This window comes from Manis pentadactyla, chromosome 3, assembly GCF_030020395.1.
Source record: "Manis pentadactyla isolate mManPen7 chromosome 3, mManPen7.hap1, whole genome shotgun sequence".
Taxonomy (NCBI): domain Eukaryota; kingdom Metazoa; phylum Chordata; class Mammalia; order Pholidota; family Manidae; genus Manis; species Manis pentadactyla.
In genome coordinates, this window is record NC_080021.1 from 13,640,631 (window position 1) to 13,664,586 (window position 23,956).

Below are 23,956 nucleotides of genomic sequence, written 5' to 3' on the forward strand. Positions count from 1 at the left end.
CCTGAACAGGGATTGAATGCAAAACTTTGGGTGCTCAATAAATATAATAGAGTTGGCAGGGCCGAGATCAGTAGCCTCAATGAATTCCAGCAGAAAACAGGGTTATAAAGCGCTATCGTTCTGAGATTCTTTTTGGTTTCAATCTAGCTTCAGACTGAGCTGTGTGATTATTTCATCATGAATCTTTTGGACTTCAGGAGCATCATCATGGACCAAATGACACAGTGGACATGAAGCAGGACACAGAGCTACTGAGATCACAGGCTGCAACATACTCTGTCTCCAGCAATGTGGCCAGAGCCAAACAGCCAAAGTGCCACACATCAAAGTGAGGCCTGAGCTCCAAATTTCACCCTCTTTAGGAGGATTACATCTACTTCTTGTTACCTTAATAGTTTTGCAAAACTGACCTTCTTTTACTTAAATATCTACATCCTAAGGCAAAACAGCAGATCTTATTGTCAGTTGTGGTCCTTTCTAATTTAAAGCAAATATAAAACTTCCAAAAAAAAAAAAATGCTTGCCCCTCTATAACTTAAAATCATCTTGCACACCTTATCACACTTGGTGAGAACCACAGGCCAAGCAGGGGTAGGGAGGCTGAACACTGACAAATCGGAGTACACAGCCAGCTTCTCTCCTCTCTCCAGGGATAAGTTTGGCAGCTTTCTGAATCTCTCTCAATCTCAGTTTCTTCAAATGTAAAAGGCATTGGGGGGGAGGAGGGCGGGGCACAGCAACCACTCCAAGTTGAAAGGTTAACATTCCAGGTGTTCGTGAACACCAGCCATTAAACAACCTCATGGCTGTTCATTGAGAACCCCTGGTCTCCAGACTCAGCCTAGAGAATGAGAAATAGCCCTTCTCATAGTGAGCCTGTTACCCCAGGGTACAGGCACCCCCATCAGTGCCCAAGTCCAGAGCAATAAGCCACCTGGGAATGCTGGCTGAGTGTCTGTGTAGGTGGGAGGGCAATGCTGTGCCCCCAGGCCCCAGACTAGAGTATGTGCTGGCAGCCACCACGAGTAATATGGAAGTAAGTAACACAGGTTGAGCCTGCCCCGCTGCTAGGTAGAAAGAGTCTGGGGGTAACAGGGCTCAAAAAGAAATGAGTTCCTCCAAGCAGCTAACTAAGGGCCAACTGAGATGCGATTAGGCCAAGCTCGGGTGCTATAAGCAGAAAGGCAAACTGCCCATGCAGTCGCAAAGAACGATCTGCTGGAACCAACTTGGACTCAGAAAGAAATAGCAACCCCAGCACCAGGATCAGGACCAGGAGCACCTACACCAGCACCAGGATCAAGATCAGGAACACCTAAATCAGCACCAGGATCAGGATCAGGAACACCTACACCAGCACCTGGACCAGGAACAGGAGCACCTACATAAGCACCCAGACCAGGACCAGGACCAGGAGCACCTACACCAGTGCCCAGACTAGGACCAGGAGCACCTACACCAGCACCCAGATCAGAATCAGTAACTCCAGTACCCAGGTCAGGACCACTGGCACCAGGACTGATACTAGGATTAGGACCAGCACCAACATCACCAGCACCAGCAAGAGGACCAGCCCTAGCATCAGGACCAACCCCCGCAGCACTGCCCGCCATTTAGGTGATGAGCCCAGTGGTCACTAGGTCTGGTCCCAGCACCAGGACCAGGACCAGGGCCACCAGCAGCATCATGGTCCCGCCTGTCATCTCAGAGGAAGTGGAGAGTGCTCCTTAACTCTCAGGTAGTCCAGCTTAGAAGAAAAAGCTTCTAATCATCAGATGTGTCCCCACCATGAGGGCGCAAAGGGCCAGAGAAGGGAGGTGATCTGAGAGACCAAGAAGGGAGTAGAAATTGTGTCTCACAGCTCCACGCAGTGTGGTCCAGCAGCTTTGGAGTCAGAGAGAAATGTATTCAAATCCTGCCCAACGACCACAGGGGCCTGCTTTGCCTCTCCGTGCTCCAGTTACTCCTAGGGTAAATCCAAACATAACAATAGCACCTTCATCTGGGGCTGGGACAGAATAGTATCTGCCATGTGCCTGGCACAGAATGAGCCTTAATAAATGACACTTATCAGTACATCAATATCCATGGGTGCAAACTCATAGGCACGAGGCAGGGACTCAAAAGGGAGGGGAAACATGAGTCCTATTTCTCACCTTGGCCATTCTGTGTCTTCTGGTGCCAAGCCCACCCAGGAGCAGGAGATAACCCAGACCACCACAACGGGGCTGTTGTGGGGAGCGACAGATAAAAGGGGGAAAGGCAGGGCTGCGGGTCATGTGATAAGTGCCAGTGCAGCTGCCACGGGGGGAGGGGGTTGGCAAGAAGGGAGCCTGTACAGAGGCCTGATGCAGAGGGGCAGTGCTGGGCCTCAGTCCCCCAGGCTCCTCACATCCCCACGACAGTTCTGCTCACTATCGCAAGCCCAGCCAAACTGCCCCAACCTCAAAGTCTCCCCAAACCCTCCACAGCCGCCCCCTGAACCATTCCTCTCCCAGCCCTGCTTGGCCGCGGCACGCGAGTTCAGCACCCACCACACTGTGTGGCAAATCCCCACTCACCCAGGTGTGTGGGCTCCACAGGGGCTGCTTCACCCCAGGGCCCAGCACAGCCCATGCCTCCTCCACACAGTGTGGGAGGGAGCCCTCACCGAAATCAGCCTGTCCCAGAGGACAGAGGACACCCAGTTCCAAGGACCCCAGAGCATTCCACAGCCGGCAGCACTCACAACACGCATATGCACACTTCCAACGACCTTGAAGGAGAAGTCTTCACCCTGCAGCTGGTTCAGCATCAAACCAGGCCGGTCCTGGCTTCCCGCTCTGCCTTCTCTTCGATAAAGAACCCTGGGCAAATTACCTGGCCCCTCAAAGCCTCAAAGTTCTCACCTGTAAAATGGACACACCACTACCCACCAGTGGGACTATGGAGTTGATTAAGTTTATACAGATGCTCAAAAAGAAAGCATTTCCCTTTGGTCTGCTCTTTACAGGAAAATCAAAAGAAAACTCCTAAGAGTCATCACCTGATCAACTAAGGGGAAATAAATAGGATGCCTACTGTGTGCTCAGCCTGTGAGCAAGAGAAACATGTTTTCAGACCTCAGAGAGGTTACTTGCCAGTGTAGGAGAAACACATCAAATCAGATAACGTGCATGAGTGAATACCAAATTATAACACACCTAGGAACTGCGGATGAGAATTCCACAGTAAACAGAGGGACACTATTTCCATTAGGACATCAGGGAATGTCTTGCTGAAAAGTGCCACCGGGCATGAGCAGAACTGGGAACCCAGTCAAGATCAAACCTCAGGCCCCTCCCCCAGTGCTGTCCTGGCAGCCAAGTGCCAGGTGGCCCCAGGTGACCTACACCGGGGGCACTGGCTGTTGGAGCTGCCACTCTCCTGCAGGCAGCCCAGCACTGAGTAGACAGGCTTCAAAGCCCCAACCTCACAACTGTGAGTCAGCCCCGGGGGCCAGTCCTTCTGCCTGTCAACTGCAGAACCAGCACAGGCCTCCATGGCCACATCTGAGTCCAGTTACTCCCTCCCTCACACGGACACGAGGCTCCTTTCCTTTGCCGGCTGCTGACCAGCCACTTGGCCATCCCACAGGATGCAGGGACTGTGATCTTTGATCAACTGTTCACGCAGACTAGCAGTGCCCAGTTCAAAGTCCAGCATGGCCTACCTGGTTCTGCTCAGAAAGACATTCAAGGCTCAAGCACCACCCTCTCAGCCATGAGCAACTTTGTGTGACAGGCCTAGTGCTGGATGTCAGCACATGCACGTCTGTTTTGTGATCACTGACACCAACCTGGTGCAGGACAGCCCCCCATAACCCCTACTGAATAGAGAGGGAAAGACATCCAGCCATCATTTGCTCTGGGTCATACAGTAGGTGGAGGTCACAGATTCAAACCCAGACCCCTGGTCCCTCAGGCATCCTGCTGACATGCAACTCTTTGTTTCAAGCTGTAAGCACAGAGCCAAGAAATTATCCTCTCCTGCGCACCCTCCCTATTGACTCTCCAAGTCTGAATTCATTAACAATCAAGTCTTATTTGCACTTTCTGCAGAAAAGACACGAGGGCCAAGCACCGCGCCATGCTTCATGACACAGCCATGAGGAAGCACCCGGCTTTTCAGGGCACTCGAGGTCTGGTAGACAGACAGACGCATGAACCAGGAAAATCAGCAAAGGGTGACAGACACAGTGACACATGTCAGCTCAGGAGACAATGGCGGCTCCCAGGAAATAGCTTCCAATTTCCATCTGTCTCTCCAAGCACCGAGCACCAAGCAGACACACAGTGAGCTCATTAAATGCCAGCTCCTCTTGAGAACCAGCCGCATCACAGGGGCCTCTCCCACCAGTGAGGCCAGCACCACCTAAAGCCTACATGAGCACCTGAGAGACATGCAAGACACATGTGCACAAGGAGGGACCGGGCCTTACATTTCACAGGGAGCTCCCAAAGGAGTTGGCAGAGACCCACAAACATTCCGGTTTGAGATGAGGACAGACATCTCTGCCCTTGCAAGAAGACACGGTCCTCTGACCCCATGGGCGTCAGGCTGCAGAAATCCGCGAGGCACTCAGTCAGGGCTTTCCTTACAACCACCATTAGCATCCAGAAATGGGCCAAGTGTGAGTAATTCCAGAGATTGCTTCCGTGGGTGTAATTCCCCAGGCAACCGAATATCACTGTAAATCCACGGCTCAGAAGATCCTTGAATGAAGCTCCATGCAGCTAGCAGGTGCAGGTCATGAGGGTTATCGTTCTAATTCCCTTCTGGTCACAAGACCAGGCCTGCGGACAAGAAGAAGAAAAATCGATCTTGTTAAAATCACAGACCCAGAGCACTCGTCAGCTGTCCCTTCTTCCTTACATTTATTTGACCCTAATACATGCAGGGGAGAATGCTGAGAACAGTGCCTGTAGCTCTGGGACCCACGGAGAGGTGAGGTGGAGACTGGGGTCTTCAGGGGCATGTCACCTCCCACAGGCACCAAAGACCTCTCGGATGGGGAACTTTCTACTGCTTAGGGCTCCCACCCTGGGAGGGCAGATGGGGCTGAGGAACATCCATGACAAAGATGAGCAGAGAAGGTTCCGGAAAGGTAGATGGCTGGCTCAGAGAGTTAACAGCAGGGCCAGGCCTGGCACACAGCCCTGAACTCCCTTGCAGGCCTGAGCTGAGGGGGCTTGGGTTCAGCTGGTAGGAAGTAACTCTTTGTTTTGTTTCTTTTTAAAGACAACCGCAAAGCCCTGGCATCACTCCAGGCCTTGTCCCACACCGTGAGCTTCTTCAGGGCAGGGCCTGGGGCCTGTTCTTTTTTCAGCCATTCATTCAGCAATTATTGAGTACCTGCTAGGCACCCAGTACTATGCTAGCTATATGAGGCTACTCTGTCTCCCCAACCCAGTGTGCTTAAACTATGAAGATAACAGGACAAATGGAGCCACGAGGAACAGGGCTTGAGGTCCAACAATCACCCTCACCCAGTGATAACAATAACTACCCTTTCAGGAGTGCCTATTACTCATACTGCTGAATTTCTCAACCACCCTGGGACTCCTGCCTCTAAGTTCCTGATGAAGAAACGGTGGTTCAGACAACTATCCTGCTCCAAGCGAATAAGAGTATAACCCAAATCTCAGGCCAAACAGTCTGTCTCCCAAGTCTCTGCCCTGACCACATTACTAGTAAGGGATGCCTACCCAGAATAGCTGCACCTAAAACTTACTATCAGGCATTTCACACATATAAAATCCTCATTTAACCCTCACCATAACCCTATGTGTTACAGACTATTGTTATCCAATTTCAGAGATGAGAAACCTGAGGCCCAGACAGGTCAAGCAATTTTCCCAAGGTCACAAGCTGGAAGATCATAGAACCGGGATTTGATACCAAGCCATGTGGCTCCAAAGCCCATGAGTTTGACCACTGCAACAGTCCTCATCAATGGCAAAAATGGCTGCAATAACAACCTGTCAAATACCTAGTGGAATAAAGCCACATCAAGTTATTACCTCACTACTCTGGAGGTCAGAACACTAAGCCAAAATCAAGGGCTGCTGCTCCTGAAGGCCCCAGCAGTATCCACTTCCTTGCTTTTTGTAGCTTCTAAAGGCTGCACTCGGATGCCTAGGCATCAGACTCCTGCCCTCCATGTTCCAATACAGCATCCTGCCATTTCTGATCCTGCCTGCACCACCGTCCTTCTCTGAATGACCCTTCTGTCTCCCCTTCCACTTCTCAGGAGCCATGAGCTAACGCTGGGCCCATCCAGATGACCCAAGGTAAGCTCTCCCACTCCAGGTCCTGAACCTTGATCCTGTCTGCAGTCTCTTCTGACATGTAAGGTCACACAGTCACAGGTTCTGGGGACTAGGACATGGGCAACTTTGGGGGACCCATTATTCATAGCCACTGAGCCAAAGGGCATCCATCCTCTGTTTTAAGCATTCTGCAGGGACCAGGGTACACAGGGTCAGATCTCTCATCCCATTTAAACCCATGTGACAGCTTTAGACCCAAGAGAAAGATGGATTCAACAGGAAGCATAAGAGCCTAAATGCCAGGCCCTAAGAGAGAAATACAGGATACCGGTTAGAACATTAAAGTTTAAAGTCAAACTAACAAATTGACTAGCTCTGTTACTCTGCAAAAATGTTTTTAACCCTTCTTATCCTCATCTGTAAAATGGGGATAAATCACATCTACTTACTTGACAGAACTGCTGTAAGGTTGACATGAAATAATAAATGTAGGCACTTAGCATGTAGCTGGGCACATACGTACGAAGAGCTCCATTAGCCATTATGTCACATGCCAAACGGGTGAGCCTCCTGCAGGGCGGTCTGCCTCTCATACTTGCCCTCCATCACCCGAGGCCCTGTAGCACCCACCACGGTCTGCCATGGCACCACGGTGTCAGGCCTGGAGTCCTGTGGGCTATGAGGGGCTGCTTACAGAAGGCAGGGGGGCACTGATCTGTGGTACCAGCCCCAGTTCACGCAGTGGAGAGAACGGGGGACAGTTTGTTAAATATTGACAGAGGCCCACAGGCAACTTGGAAGCCAAGTTTGTTTAGTTGGGGTTGGGTACATTAAACCCCCATCACCTGGGGAAGCATTATTACATGGTCTGTTGGGTATTACCGCCGCTAAGCAGTGGTCCCTGACCGAGGAGGTGGCCCCGCCAGGCCTCCACCTGGCACAGAGGCACGAGGCAGGATGTGTAATATCACCCAACAGTGACGCCTGCCTCCCGGGGAGCATTTCCACTTTCCCTGCTATGTGATGCCTTTCAAGGCATTTGCTCTTCCTGTAATGCACTGGCCAAAGTAAAAAAGACAGTATCAGGGATTGGCTTTGATGTGAAACTAGACTTCTCATACGAGCTGGCGGGCACACATCCTGAAGACCGGCAACCATTTTGGGAGACGGTTTTGCACCATCTACTAAGGCTAACTACATGTGCCCCTGTGAGCCAGCAGGTCCAGTCCTAGGTGTAAATTCACAGAAATGTACACCTATGTTCACCAACTGATAGGCTTGGGATAATTGAAGGTGGCACCATCCGTAACAGCTAAACAATGGAAGCTACTCAAACTACCCTCAACACTAGAATGGGTTTTAAAAACACACAGAGAGTGGAATATTATAACACAATATAGAGAATAATCTACAACTGCATGCAACATAGGAATACATCTAACAACATAATTTTGAATGAAAGGAGCCAGACACAAGGGAGTGCATTATGTTGTTATTTATATTAAATACATCAACAGGCTAAACTGACCTCTGCTGTTAGAAGTCAGGACAAGGTTATCCTGGGGGAGGGAGGAGGGACAGTTACAACTGGAAAGGGGGTGGCGAGTGCTCCCAAAATGCTAGTGTTCTATTCATCCAGCTGCTGGTTATACAGATGTTTGGCTTATGAACATTTATCAAGCTGTCCATACACTACGTGTGCTTTGTTTATGCATGTTAGCTCAATAAGAAGTTGGTTAACATTTTTTTTTTAATTTCTCCTGTGCAACTGTGTGGCTAGAATATTGAAGAGTTCAGGACCCCCTTTAAGGCTTGGGAATCAGCCCCTTCCAGGTTTCCCTGTGCTCTGTATTTTCATGCTCCACTGCCTTCCAGCTTACCCTGTCCCCAGAGAGCACTCAGGGAAAGACTGCAAATAAGCATGCCCTGGCCTGGTGACACGGAAGCTGGCAGGGAACTGGCCCACAGGAAAATACTGCTCGAGCCCCACACTCCAGGCTGAGTCTCTCTCCTCTGCCTCTAGGGCTGTCATTTCCTTCTTGAACCCCCCCACCAGGTATTTCCACCATCCAATCCCACTGTACTGAACATTTTCAAGAAATATGATAAACAGATTGCCTCTATTTTCCTACCCAACACCGAGAGCATCTTTGTACACCAACATCGCCCAAATGTGGGATGCACAGATGGATGCTCTGGTAACCAGAAGACTCAAGGAATCGTAGGTTGGCACCAACTGGTGGATGGGTAGTTAGCACAGAGGTGGGAAGCCAGGCCAAGCAGGCCTCGGCATCCACGTGAAAAACATTGCAGGAAGTGGAGGCCACGGAGGGCACCTCCTGGCGTGCACATGGCTGGGTGGCATCCTTTCTCTCAGCCTCTGTGCCTCCTGGACTCTGCTTGTGTGTTTCCTCTCTCTTGCACTGTCTTGCAGCAGCCGTCAGTCATGTGGTGAATTTCAGCAGGAGCAGGAGTCAGCACGTGTGGATTGCAGCACCGCCGAATGCTCCTGGCAGCAGCACGAGGGCAGCCATGGGGGTGAGGAGGCAGCTCTCTGATGTGAGAAGCCAGTGGCGAGGCCCTCACGATCTAAGCTCTCCTCACTTTGTCTCTCTGGTTGGGGAGGTAAGATTTTCATAACACTGATGCCACAAAAGAAATGTCTCCTTTATCTTTTTCTGGTGAAGGGAGAGGCAGCCGTTCCCCTGGCTGTGCTCACATTATTTCTCTGTGATATCCGTGCACTGGGACCCCCCGTAACCTGGGAAGATAAATCAAGGAGATGGGTTGCCAGAGAAAGGGGCAGCTGTCCTGCTTCGTTTCAGTTTCTCCCCAGCGTGTGCCAGAATGACACAAATCAGCTGCTCTGGAATTTCCAAGCCTTCCAGCACAGGCTCCCCCTCGGGCTTCCCCTGCACTCACCTGATTCCTCATTCGGAGGGGTGGGAGAGCTTGGGGTCAAATAAACCAGGGTGCAAATCCAAATGCTGTGGCCAGTTGTTTGCCATGGGCACATCTCTTCAGCTGTTTGGAAGTGTTTCCTTGTCTGTTTAGTAAGAACAAGGAATCGAAATGCATGTCCTCTGGGGTTCATACATGGATGACAGTCTGTGTATAAAGTGCTCTGCACACACACCTGCCCACAGCAGGTGCACCACCGTGCAGGTCATCGGCATCACACTCAGCAACCGGAACAGCCAGTATCATTGCTACTCCTACCGGCTAGGCTTGGGAGATGCAAACGAAAGCCAGTCCTGCTCACTAACGCAGGAGTTTGATGATCCTCTGCACTGTGCCAGACCTTGTGGGCTTACACAGGAGGGGGCCGGGTGGCCCACACACAGTGAGCCCTTCAGTGGCCTTCACCTGCATTATGTAGTGGGTTCCTGATTTCAGCTCTGTGAGGTACATTGATTAGAGCCATTCTTTAAAAACACTGACATTTGGGTTCAGCCAGGCTTCAGACGTCCTGCACCGTACTTGGGAACTCAACAGGTGCTCGATAAATGTTGCCTGGAATACTGAGTGATTAGTCCTAGTTCCATATCGAGGACTAACAATGTCAGGCACGGAGCTAGAAGCTGGAAATCCCATCAGTCAAGAGGACCCTGCCTTCAAAGAGCTTTCGGCTCTCAGAGACCCAGAGATGAGAACAAGCAGACAGTGTATGTCCCCTGATGGGGGACATCTGATGATGTCCAGGTTTTCATGGTGGGGTGGTGGGAGCCAGGGCTGAATGTGAGAGGCTCCAGCATGTCAGAGAACAAGAAACCCTGGAACACGCTGGTTCAATTCCCACACTGACCAGCCGAGAAACAAGGCCCAGAGAGGTGAAGTGATTTGCCCAAGGCCACCCAGCTAAGACCTGACAGATGCAGAAAGAGGATGAGAAGGGTGGGCTGGGAACACAGCACCTGGGAAAGGAAGCACTCCTTAGGCGTATGTGGAGGTCGACGTTGGAAGGCAGCATGGCGTGACCAGAGGTGGCAGAGCAGGAATGACCACGGCCCCCGAGTCCTCTTTCTAGAAGTGTACCCTGTTTACATCATGCAGTCCACAACAATACTGTGAGATGAACTCATTTTCTTTTTGTATTTCTTCTTTTGACTTAAGTACAGTTGATATACAATATTACATTGATTTCAAGTATACAACATGGTGATTCAATAGTTACGCACATTATTAAATCCTCACCCCAACTCGTGCAGTTATTATCTGTCAACATAGAAAGAGGTTACAGCACCAGTGACTATATTCTCCATGCTGCACTTTCATCTCTGTGACTAACTTATGTTATAATTGAGATTCTGTGCCTCTTTTTCCCCCTCAGCCACCGCAACCCCTTAACTCATTCTCAAACGAGGACACAGAGCAGAGCAAGCTGTAGGCCCAGAACGGCACAGGGGACCAGAGACGCAGCTCAGAAATGCCTCCGGAGCCTTTCAGCTTAGCCACTAGATGGTCCTGCCTTAGAAGGACTACGTGGTGGGCAGCATGATAGGATAAGAAGGTTCTGGAAGACAGAGATGGGGAGGGCAGGAGCTTGGTCACTGGAAAGTGCAATGAACAGAGACTCCCAAAACACCACAATATCATCACCAGGAACTGACCAGAATGGCCCCAAGTCAGTGACTTGTCAGTGGACCCCCAGTCTTGCTCTTTTTCCAACAGTAAATCTCTCACATAGCCCGCGACACGCCTCTCCAGATGGCTCCTCATCAGAGTGTCCAGCTGTGGCCTGCAGCCATGACACCACTGCCACCAGGCTCAGGGCCAAAGGGGCAGCAGCGGGGAGGGGGGTCTCCCCAGAGCAGCTGACCCCTGACCACATCCCCCACCTGCAGGTGAGGGGACAGATGCTCTTGGAGAGCTGGGAGTGGTGCCCAGGCAGAATGCAGCACTTCTCACAAACTGTCCTACTGACCCACGAGGACTGAGGCCCAGCTCTTATGGGGATACAACTGTCCTAATAACTGACCCCTGGGATTACTTCAGTCATCTTCTGTTTCATTAACTAGACCAGGCCAGAGATACAGTAATAACAATTTTAAGAAAGAGAAAAAGAGGCAGGCAGACAGACAGACAGACAGAAGTCAGGGCGGGGGGAAGAGGGAGGGGTGCCCTGCCATGCCAAGTGATGACCAGCGACTGAAAAATGAACAGACTAGGATGAGAATTTCAGCTCCAGTGCTTACTGAACACCTGTGGAACCTTGAGCTTCAGTTCTCTGAATCTACACTCATATCTAAAAAGTGGGTCCTGCCTGCAGAGTTAGGGGGAAAAATTAAAACACTGAAATAATCGAGGAAAAGTTATGAATACTTTCCCTCTACAAATGAAAAACCTTCAAAGTTTGGATTTGGGGTGGGTTTTTTGGTTGTTTTCCATTTTGCATTCTCTTTTGTTTGCCTCTGTCCACAAAACCCCTCAGGGAAAGGTCAGCAAAGACCCAAATGTCAATCGTCCCCATGACAACGTGGGCAAAGTGCCATGGAACTGAGCCATCAATGACTCACAGGGACAGCTCTCTACAGGACAGCCTTGAAGACACAGGATAGAGAAGTTCTAGGGCATGCACGTTCCCCAGGAGAGCAACTTTGAAGGAGACTCCAGATCTCACAGGGTCCCTGCCTGCAAAGAGCTGCCAATCTCATTAAAGACACGGGGCAACAAGAAACAGCCCATTTAAGGACTAAGCCAACAACCTAGGCGATGCACTCCAGGGCCTTGGGGAACTCCACACGGATGGATCACATGGACCCTGACAGGTAAGTAAGTTGGGAAGAAGGAAAAAGATGCTTGGGGTAGGGGTAGGGTTAGGGAGTGACACTCAAAATAAGAAAGAAGATGACAGACAGCATTTGTTAACTGCCAGTCCCAGAAGAGGCCCCTTTGAATTCCCCCATCTAATCCCCATTAACGCTCCCAGTGCCTAAGACAGGTCTCTTCCTGAAATGACAGGAACTACAGAATGGGGAAAGCAGACAACTGCCCGAGGTCATGCAGCCAGCAGGGGGTGGAAGGGTACCCGGGACCCCAGACTGCAAGTCCATCATCGCCCCAAACCCTGCCTCGCTTAGGGAGCTGGCCTCCATTCTGAGCACCCAGAACTCCCCATTCCCGGGGGCTGGGGGGTATGGCTTCCTGGGCATGAGCTCATTTCCTCAAGACAGAGCTTCCCATGAGGCAACCATCCCCACAACCCACAACCCCACACATCCTATAACCTCCACCTTTGTTGCAATTCCTCTTTAACACCAGGATTAGCTGGGCTTCCGGGGAGGTCACGCTTGTGACTCTGGAATGCACTTCTGACTTTCACGGAAACAGATCCTTACTTCAAGTCACACAGGCATAGTGCACTAAGTAAACTCTGGCAGCGACCTGTCCTGTCCACAGGACACGGGGTGATCCAAAGTGGAGGCGCAGGGTGGAGGAAGAGATGGCAGGACAGAACTCCGAGGGTCTACAGCGAGGCACAGAGAGGCCCGGCTGCTGTGCTGTCACCCGTGCGCTCCTGCTGAGGAGCTGCTCAAGACCTCCAGCCAGGGGAGTGGGGAAGCACGGCGGCCCACACCCTCCTCCCGTCCTCCTGCCCCCCTGCACAGAGGGCAAACCCCGCTTAGGTCCCAGCCCATCCGCGTGTGGGGACAGGAGACAAAGGGAGCATGAGCAACATAAACATTATCTCGGGACAAAAGGAAAAGAAGAAAAGGAAGGGGGAAAAGTGAAAAATAAATTTAAAAACAAGCAGCAAAAATTCAAACTCATTAGACACCTGTGAGAACAGTAGTCCAGAAAGAGCCCTGGGTTGGGGACCCTTATGCAACAAGCTCATGGGAGGCTTGTTCCAACACAGGTCCCCAAGGTCTACCCCCACAGGGCTGGTCAGTAGGCCTGGGGTGGGACCTCCTGCACAGGCCCCTGGTCACAGTGACACAGGGATGGCGCAGAACACCCTGGAGAAACCCTCTTCCTTGGGGTTAACTGCTCTCTTTCCAGCATGAAGTTTTGACAGCAGCTGTAGCTGGGAGGGCGGAGAGGGGCGCACGCTGCCCTCGCTGAGCCCCTTCTGTTCCAGCCTGTGCAGGTCGCACATGGTCTCTCATTCACCCCTCGAAAGCGGTTGCAAGATGCATTTTCCAGATGAACAGCTGGGGCTTGCCAGGGTGGCTTTCCTGAGGCAGCACACTTGGATCTTCATCTTAGAACAGGTTAAAAAAGAAAAGAAAAGAAAAGAAAAGAAAGGAATTAACTCTACATTCTGAAAATGTGGAGTGGTTTGGTGGTTTAGAGGGGAAGAAAGGAAGAGAAAAAAGACAAGGAAAATAGATAACTGAGCATGGATTACTCGCGTTCCGAGTCCTTCTGAGAGCTCCCGAGCCGCCTCAGGACACCCCCGCTCCCACACGTCATAACATCAGGAGGAGAAGCAGCTCTCGCACAGCAACGGGGGCTGGTATGTGACTGTCCAAGCTGATGATAGTTGACTACAACTCAAAAATTCACCAAAACTCGGGAAAACTCACAACACAATCTCATCACTTCCCGCTTCCTCTGCTATAAACACACATCTAAGGAAACACATAGTAAGAACACAACAGCACGTCAGCATAAGCCATGAGCACAGAGACCTCCCTTCGGGGAAGAACAGGTCACAGGACACCTCCGGGCGTCCCTCCTCCATCTCAAACCTGCAGGGTTACAGCCAACCACTTCCCCATCAGACTGAAGGTAATGTCTACAAGCTAATGTTTGTGGAGTGCCTATTAGGTCGGAGGTGCATACACCTCAATCTGTCAATACCCCAGCCAGGTAGGTGCCTGTCCTAGGCCATTGATACAGGTGCAAAAAGTGCAATAACAACAACACAGGTGGTGGGAAGATACTAGGACAGAGGTTCCAACACACAAACTCTTAAACTTTCACCTTCAGCTACAGCCACCCCTGTGCTCTGCCTGCACAGGACAATGCCCCTCTTCTGAGCCTCTCACTGACCCTCTTCTGTGCCTCTGCTCCCACTATCCCTCCATATTCAGCCCTCTTAGTGAACTTCTACTCACACTGCAAAGCCCTTTGCCTCCTCTGTGCAGCCTTCCCCAACCTCTCATCCACCCCTTATGACTCTGCCTGAATTCACCACTGCCCCTTGCTCAGTACCACCCCAGCAGGATGGCAGACACCTTACGGATTTCAGGACCCAAGCCTGTCCTCCTCTCTGGCAACTCAATATGCAGAACTGGGACATTCTGAAAGGCTTTACTCTCTCCATATTCCCAGCCCCACACTGAACGGTCATCACTGTATACAGCCCTGAGCTTTCTCCTTTACAAAGTGTGGGTGAGCAGCTTGGGGATAGCAACCACATCACCTTTAAGTTCTGCGCCTCCCAGAGCCCAGTCCTGCCACTGCTTGGTAGCTGACAGGTGCTCAGCTCATGTTCACACTGGATATTCGTCACTGGACACGTACTGCATACCTGTGATGGTCACTGGGCTTGGCCAGAATGACACTATTTTTAATGGAGAGATGGAAGAAAGATTCCAAAGGAAGACTGAACGAGGCTGAATCACCAGTTCATGGAAGGCATGGAACAAAGAGAGAGTCACAAAGCTTCTAGAAGGGACTATCCCCTCTGCAGTTCCAGGCTCTGGGGTCAAACAGCCCATGTGCATCCTGCCTCTGTTACTCACTGTATCACATTACTCCATGTACACCAGGAGCCTTATAGCGTTTTGATGCTTTGCCTTCCACCTCAGAAATTGACAACTCTCACACCACAGGGCTGCTGGGAGGACACAATGAGATAACCCACGCACAGTGCACAGTGGGCGCTTCACACACAGAGAGCACTCAATAAATATTTGTTATTACTATCCCCCTGCAGCCCAATCATAAAAGTTAACCATGATCATTTCTCAGCAGCCAAGAGTGTACCAGAATGATCAACATATTCCCCATGCTCCCAGAAATTAAAAGGGGTCTCCTTTCTATTCATTTTCCAAATTAGTTAAGGAGGAGAAAGCACCATCCTTCAGTTAATTCAAGGTGCCACTAAACCCAGTAGTGCTCACTGAGCATGTGAATGAGTGGAAGGGAAACAGGGTGCGTGTCATGAGCAGAGCCTGCAAGGAGGAGCATGTCTTCCGTCTGAATTTGCCCAGACTTTCTCTAGAACCCTGGGGAGGACACACCAGGAGGCCAGAGGCAGAGCCAGATCTTGGGACACCACAGGTGCTCCATGTTGGACACCTGCAGCTCTATGTCCTTGCCTAACCTGAGCAGGAAGGCAGGAGTTGGCCAGCACCAGCAGGCAAGGAGAGGGCAAGGCTGGGGAGAGCAGAGAGCGAGGCTAGGGAGAGAGCACAGCTGGGAGCAGATGGCCACTCAGTCCTGCAGCCAGCAGAGACCGGCTTTTCCAGGCACTTTGCTCTCACATGTCTGGATGCCTAGAAGATCAGAAGCAAGAGGCAGGAATGGGGACAAAGGACCAGTGACAGCTTGCACACACTGCATCAGACATCTCCCATAACTCTCATGACAGTACCTGGGGGTGGCAGGACATTCCCCTCATGTGAGACCTTTAGAAACGGAAGTGGTCAAGTTGGGATTCCAAGCTAGGGTTTTCTGACTCCTTCCATTGACGGTCTCTGTCAAAGGACAGGGATGACATTATACAAAAAGGTCACTTTTCTACTTTTTACACTTCTGTAGTGGTTGAGGTTATTTTTCAATAAGCTTATATTTTCAATAGTCAGGGAAAAAATGTATAGATCCTTCACTTGGTTTTGTTTTGAATCAGCATCTGGCTAGAATCTGCAGACACTCTTCACTGGATGCCAGAACAGTTCCTGGCTGTAGGTCCAGAAGATGGAAGAGCTGTATCCTAATCTTTCCTTTGCAGGACACATGTCCTGCCCATACCCAGGGATAGTCATACAGTGTACCTGATTCTAAGGGACTCTGGCCTAGGGACAGATCAAGCTCAGGGACCCTAGGCACCAGGAGTCTGCACATCGGGCCCCTCAAAGACTTGCCAACAGAGACCCAGTTAGCTTCGCAGACATCAGCCAAACCTCCGTGAAGCCCCAGGCAGCCCAGGCACAGCTCACCTGAATCCACCTGACTCTGCCACCAGCCCCATGAACTCATGAACCAGGGCTGGGAGGGAACAAGGGCACAGGGACAAGGGCATATACAGGTTCCTCCCCAGCTCTGGGAAAGTGCCAGAGAACAAAAATCACCTTTCTGAGGCCAGACTCCCTAAGCTGTGACACAGTGGTTGCACAGATGGTAGGGGCTAAATTTCAATGCTCCTCAAAACTTCTTCACCCCAGTGATCTGTGTGAATAAAGAAAGGGGTGGTGAGACACTGGGAGTGGGGAAGGGGGTGAAATTTCCCTCTTCTCCTTAATGTTCATTTGAGTATATAAGTTTTCATACCCCATGTTTATCCTGACATTTGCCCTCCCCGGGAGCATCCTGGGCTTGCAATCAGCAGAGGGTTGTCACTAGGCCAATAGGTAGATGGGCACTGCCTGCTATGGAGTGTCACTTCCCAGCACCCACTCCTGGTGTGCCCTGGGGGAGCCCCCATCTAGTTGTACCCTTCTTCTGCACTTCGTATTTCTGCTTTGCTGTCACCGTCTTTATTTTTTTCCTTGCAGAGGAGGCAGAAGAGGCACGGTTGCTCAACCCACTTACATGGTGATCTGGAAGATGGTCTAAGAGGACAGGAATTGATACAGCATCACACCCTGTGGGCCTCCTGCCCTTTCCAGTCCCTGGACTGAGGAGGAGGAGGAGGAGACAGGAGGGGGACCTGACTGTGGCAGCTACAGGGTAAATAGGAAACAGGACGTCCACAGCAATACCACTTCCATCTCTGGCAAACAGTAACAGTAAGTGCTAACATTCTCGGGGCATCAGTCATGCAGGGGGGTTCTATGTGCATCGTCCAGTTTAATCATCACGACCCAGGACAGTTTCACACTTTTTGAGGCCACTGAGGTCCAGGGACATTAAGCAGCTTTCTCAGGGTCACACAGCTAGTGTGTGGGAGAAGGAGGTTCCTCTAGCTGAAGAGGATGTTTGTCTAGACATGTGCAGAGTGCCCAAGAGCCTCAGCCAGGGAATGCAGAACAAAATCACCCGTTTCATAGCATACTTCATCTTCCTTCCATTCGGCAAATATTTACAGAGCGTCTCTGCTTACAAGGCGGGGGAGCAGGCTTGCTCTCTCCCCAACCTTCTTCCCCTGGAAGGCCTGTGGCCTGCGCTGGTGCCTTCCATGATGCCGGAGGCTCCCTGTAATCGAGGCCTTTGCCTCATAGCTGCATCCCTCCAGTCTCCACCTCCGCTGCCACATGGCTGTTTTCCTGTCTCTCCGGACAGCATTTCCCCATCTTTCTGTCCTGTGTTCTCTCTGCTAAGGACACCAGTCCTCGGATTTTGGGCCCACCCTAATCCAGTGAGATCTCACATATCAACTAATTACATCTGCAAAGACCCTATATCCGAATAACGACACATTCTGAGGTTCCAGCACACATACATTCAAAGGGGATGTTACTCAGCCCAGCACATTGTCTACTGTGACCTTCTACTATAAAATAAAATGGGATGAACATTCTTAAACTTTCAGTTCACGGAATGATACAACCAACCAGGTCCTTCCTCAAGCTCTCAGGAAAACAGGAAGGAGAAAATCCTAAAGGAAAATGGTTGGCATCATCTTAACATCTTCTTTATGCCCCTGACTTCTGATGTTAGTCAAACACTACAAAGCTTAATACTGAGTAACGAGACTTAAATAATTAATGCCTGATTAGCATTAGCATCATTCTGTGATTTTAATATTAAAGAATAATAGTGTCAGCTTCGTGACTAATGATGGCTTACATAATTAATTGTAATATGTAATGTGCCATATTGTTGACTCACTCACTGGACGCCGTCCTGAACCTGGGCCCCGGCCTCCCGTCACTCTCATCACTGCCATCAACCCGGTCCTAGCTGCTTGCTACCAATGCCAGTCCACCAGAAGCAACCACCTAACACCAGTGTGTGCACTGAGAACAGAGCAGGGCCTATGGGTGTGTTTTAGAGGATTTTAAGTCATTCTAGAAGTTTAGTCAACATTTCAAAAGTAAAGACGTAGCACAAAAAGGATACATATCAGCTGAAAGGAGGACCAAGATACAAAAGGAGATATGCAGGACCATTAAAAAAGTGTTACTGATTTACATGATGGCAAATTGATTAAATAACCATACATCAGTACAATGAAATGCTCTCTATATACCCACATGAGAGTGGCCCACTGGAAATAGTCCAGGCGCGTTTATTTCTGGGTAGTAAAATTAACACTTTTAATTTTCTCCTTTACAGTGAGGAGCAGGCCACAGAACCTGAGGACATACTGCCTGGTCTTCACCAGTACGCAGCCCTGCGACCTCTGCAAGTCACCTAACCTCTGGTCTTAGCACCACCTCAAAGGACGGCTATGGGATTACATGAATGAGTTAGCGTTTGCAAAGGACTTAGAACAGCTGCCTAGTTCATAAGAAGTACTATAGAATATTCTTTGTTTTAAAAAAAATAAGTATCTTATGATGCGAAGAAAAGGAATTATTTTAAAAGCCAAGGAAAAACTATTGGTGGGCAAGGACAGAAAGTATCACAGAAGCCCAAACATAATGCCAGGAGAGCTCAGTTATTGCCCTAGATTTTCCTTTTCATGCTTCCCAGTAGTCTTCCCTCATCTATGAAGGCAGAGTTCAGATTCACCAAGAGGCAGCCTGCAGTGATTTTATTAGGGGGCAGCGGTCGGGGACCTAGGGCCTCTGGCACGTTTACAGTAGAAGAGGGTTGACAATTCTGAAGATCATGGTTTCAGGTCTTAGGACTCCCCAGTTCCTTCTTCTCACCACAGACATGCGCCCGGCGCCTGCCCTTCAGCACATCTGCATAAAAAATGAGACTGCACAGACTCAAGGGCAAGCCTCATGTCCACTCTTCCCCGGAGCCAAGGCCAGCCCGAAGGGCACTGCCATCGCAATGCCTGGCCTTTGTCAAAGAAGAGCAGGGATGGAGAAGTGGGGAAGGAGTGCTGGCTCAGCAGAGGCTGCCCAGACCGCAGCATCCCCCAGGAGTCCCAGGAGGAGGCAGGTTTGCAGCGCTGCTCATTGTTATTCCAGCCAGGTGTCTGCATCCTGGCCTACCCCAGGATGGGGCAGAGGAATGCGCACGTCAAGGTCAGAGATAATGCCCCCCACAAAATTCCTCACCTCCCACCCTCTAACAGGGGGAGGAGGGCATAGGGGTGTTCCAAGCACATGGCTGACAGCCAGGTTTGCACATAAAAGGGCTGCCAGGCTGCAGCCTTGGTTCCCCCCCCCACCGACTCCATCTTCCCTGGCAAGTGCACCCTCCCCCTTCATCCTCCCTGACAACTTGACCTTGGCTGAGGCCAAACACAAGCCCAGGCAGCAACCCAGCCATTCCTCACATTCCGGGTGAAGAGCCCCGGGAGGCTGCAGCCACCTCTGCCACAGGGCTGAGGAGGGCCCTGAGGCCAGTTGAACCCAGCCCTGCCCTGGGCAAAAGCCACTCAGCAGAGCCTCACCACTCAGGTGAGCAGCCCACACCGGGCCCAGGTACCTGCCAAGCCCAGGTGATAACCACAGGGAGCTGTTCCGGCTTGGGTTTAAAGAGACATTTAATGTCATCCCAAAGCATGAATTGGAACCTTGCAGAAACACACACAGGCACAATGTACCTTCTCCTAAAGTGGCCCCAGGCTGCTAGCAAATGAACTTCAAGGCTTTCTGATGGCATGTGTACCCAGCCCAGGGCACAGCACCCCCAGAGGGTCAGTGATCCAGAAGCAAGGTTCTGCCCTCTGGGGGCCTGGGTTTCTTCCCCTGTAATGACACAGGTGTCTGTCTGCTACACAGAACACCAACGTGCCCATCTCCTCCACAAACGCCTGTGATTCCAGCAAATTACTGAGCCTCCAACACAAGCTCTCTGCAGTGGCTTCTGACCCTGCTCCTGCAGCCATCCCCACTCAGCAATGACAGGCTCCGGTCTCCATGCCCCCACCACCCATGTTCGTCCCTGTCTCTCTATGAGACCCCAGGCTCCTCCTCCAGGCAGGTGCCTCCTTCACTCCCCTGCTCATCTGGAGGTTCCTGGCAGATGGAGTGGGGCAGAGGGAGGGCAGCAGGGCATTGCTGTGGGGCAGGGGCATGGAAGAGGAAAAGGGGCAAGGTTGCCCACATTCCTTGTGCTGACAGCTCAGGAAAGCCCTATTAGCAGGAGCTGGACATGTATCCAAGAAAGGCAGAGAAGGTGCTGGGCCCTGAGCACCAGCATGCCTGAAGAGCTCCTCATTCGGACTAATATGCACTTGTCAAATGCCCCAGAGCAGCTTCATGAAGTACCAACTCCAACAGACCAGCAATTAAAACTTAAAATAGCAGGGCAGGAGGGGAGGGGTCCCAATACCTAATGCACCATTACACCACCTTCCCAGGCCACCCGTGCCAAAGGCTGGGCTGTCAGAGGGCGAGGTAATGAGCGCTTGGCATTTACACAGGAACTTTTATCACACAGATCTCGGCATACCTGGTTATTCAAGCCATCCCTGCCAGGTGGCCAGGCAGGCCTCCACAGCCCCAGCAACCGAAGATCACACCCAAGTAAGGGGTTGTGTGCCAGGGCCTCAGCCAAGAAGAAACTTCCCCAGCCCCCACTCCCCACAGCGCAGGACACCGAGGGTGGCCATCGAACGCTTTACCTACTACCTTGGTTCCTGGGGCTGCCACACAAATTACCACAAGCTCAGTGCCTTAAATGGACACAAATTTACTACCTTATGATTCTGGAGGTGAAAAGTCCAAAAGGAGTCGTGCTGAAGGCCAATAGGATTCCATTCCCTTCCGGAGGCTCCAGGGAGATTCCTGATCCTTGCCTTTCCAGCACCTAGCAGCCACTCATACTCCTTGCTCATGGCCCAACCCTCCATCTTCAAGGCCAGCAATGTCACTTCTCACAGAGCACCCACTCTGACCTCCTTTCCGAGCTCCTCTTCCACTTGTAAAGCCCCTGTGATGAGAGAGGGCCCACCTAGACACCCAGGATAATCTCCCTGTTGTCAGGTCAGCCTTCACCCTACCTACAGCCTCAATATCCCTGGCCACATAATGTGTCATATGCACAGGTTCCAGGGGTGAGGATGTGAACATCTCGGGGTGGCAGGACCATCAGTCTTCCTAGCACATCCATATTTATGACATGCCATAGGCTGCTGCTCTATACCCACAAGCCCCCAGAAAAGAAGACCCCCAGATTGGTACCTACCACCTCCCCAGCAGGCCCTGACCCCAGAAGCTCCTGAAAGGCTCCAGCCACCTCGCACTCCAGGGATTTCCTCCAATCTGTGGTGCAGTGACCTTCATTCACGCCCCCTTCACAGATGAGGAAAGAGTGGCAACAGATTTGCCCAGGCCACACGGCTCCAAGCAGTGGGCCTGGGGTTGGAACATAGGTCTTCAAGCTGACATTGCTGTCCACTGCCCCACACAGACCCCAAGGACTCACACTGCTTCTGGGCTTATGTACTTAGCCTCTTGGCAGGGTCCCTTCTAGCACAGGGTCAACCTCTCCTCTGCCATGCTCATTTGGTGGTCTGGTAGGCAGGGGGACCTCCAATGAGTTCTCACTGACTCCTCTGAAAATTTCCCAGTGTTAGACATTTTCTGCCAAATACAACATGTGTCAATTATGAAAACGGAGCAGGAGAAGAAAAGTAAACCAACATCCTTTGCTAAGCGGAGGAACAGGCAGCCAGTTACTGCATCTGCCTGCAAACCTGAGAACAGGTGTAATTAGTTCCACTTTCAGGGCAGGAGGCTGGGTCTCCGGATCAGCAGGCATGCCCCAACTCACACAGCAGGGAATCAGCAGCCCCCCAGCCGAGCTGGGTCTTCCCTCAGTCGCGAGGCCTGCCCTGTCCCTGCCCACCCAGGAGCCAAGCCTCCCCAAGGCCAGGAAGTTACCTGACCACCCTGTAGACTGTCTCTCCCCACCCCCAGCGCAAAGCCACACCCCATCGGTAGCTTTTCCTGCCAGCAGGATGGGCCCCGGAATGGTGGAACCAGAGTTCGCAGTTGGTTTCATGCCCTGGCTTGTGATGAAGGGAGCTTCTTTTCCCTGCCAGAGCATCTGGGGAAGCCACACCAGGTGCAAGGCACAGGCATTGCCAGGCAGAGGGCGCAGCTGGCTGCCACTGGGCACTCACAGGGAAGCCAGTCCCAACCTTTCCCCTAGATCTTGCTCTGTCCTCAGAGCCAGAATAACCCAGAATGACTGGGGCCAGTGGGGCTTGGGAACAACGCCCTGCCGTGACAGCCAACCGTTACTCCACTCACCAAGACACCAACACAGAGCCGTGACCACAGGTGCAAAGGGTCCTGGGGATCCAGCTCGAAAGCAGGCTCACGCATCTGGTCAGGTCCCAGCGAGGTCACATCCAAGCTGGGGGCCTTGGGCAGATCACGTTACCACTCTGGGCATTCACTGCCAAGCACAGTGCAGTAAGGGACACAGTCCCTGTCCTCAAGAAGATTCAAGTCCATATTAAACAAATGTTCCCAAAAACAACCACTAAGTTAGAAACTGAAGCTGATGCTGTGAAGGACAAGTCCACCCAACCCCCACTGTAGTTCATCTGTGGTTTCCAGCTGGAGGCCCCTGAAGAGCTGGCATTAATTACACTGACACCTGAGAGTTAGCGGGATTTTTATCTGCTGAAGAAGGAAGGAAAAGACAGAAAGAAAGAAAAAGAAAAGAGAAGCTCTTTGGCAAAGACCACTATGTGGGGTCATTTAAAATGGGCACCTGCCCGGATTAACGAGGTCCTGCATTCACTTGCAAAGCATGATTTCGCTACCACAGTCAGATGCAGATTTGTGAAGAACTGTCTGCCATAGAAATGGAGGCGCCCATTCCGGCAACGGCATGCCTAACAAAGAGTCCCGAGGAGCTCCCCATTCCCCCTACCTGCAAAATTCACAAGTTAATCAAGACAGATCTTACAAATCAATGAGGAAAAAAATCACTAACACCACAAAGGAAATGACCAGTTGACAAAACAAGCAGGCAAGAGGCATGAAAAGCTGGCGATTCACACCAGGAGTCACAGACAGACCACGACAAGGCTGCTTTGTTTTGAGGTGTTTGCCTATCGCAGAGCTCCATGCCCACTGTAGGGTCTGTGGCGGGGATTAAGATGCTCAGACTGCCGGAGGACGCCTCAGCAGCCCCTCCTAGCACACCGTGGGGTGGAGACTGGTGACATTCCTCAAAAAAGTCTGCAGAATGTACCAAGACTCCATAAGACAGCTGACATCTTTCCTGGGGGCTCTGCAGAGAAAACAACTAGAAATACGTGAAAAGGTTTGTGTGTTAAAGCAGGCAAAAGCCAATGGAAATGGGAAGCCCAGCAGCGCTGACTTGGCTGATGACAGGGACCACAATACGGCGGCAAGCGGCCCACACGCACGCTCTGCGCCACCCCAGAGAAGCACCTCAGTAAACATCCCACGCCTCTCCATGCAGAAAGGGCTCAGCCCCCTAGAGAAGAAGACTACACACAGAGA

General features: G+C 51.3%; 1 long non-coding RNA gene across 13 annotated transcripts in view; it reads right to left on the reverse strand.

Annotated features, from left to right (window-relative positions):
• LOC118915071 (uncharacterized) overlaps positions 1-23,956 on the reverse strand; it is a 223,206-nt gene that overhangs the window by 152,631 nt on the left and 46,619 nt on the right. For 6 of the 13 annotated variants that reach the window (XR_008996154.1, XR_005025872.2, XR_008996147.1 and 3 more), the window contains one exon: positions 4,460-4,814. This is a non-coding gene — a long non-coding RNA (uncharacterized LOC118915071). Of the gene's footprint in view, positions 1-4,459; positions 4,815-13,068; positions 13,495-15,837; positions 15,941-16,534; positions 16,632-23,956 lie in introns of all 13 variants that reach the window. The other 7 variants (XR_008996149.1, XR_008996148.1, XR_005025868.2 and 4 more) reach the window with 4 other exon arrangements.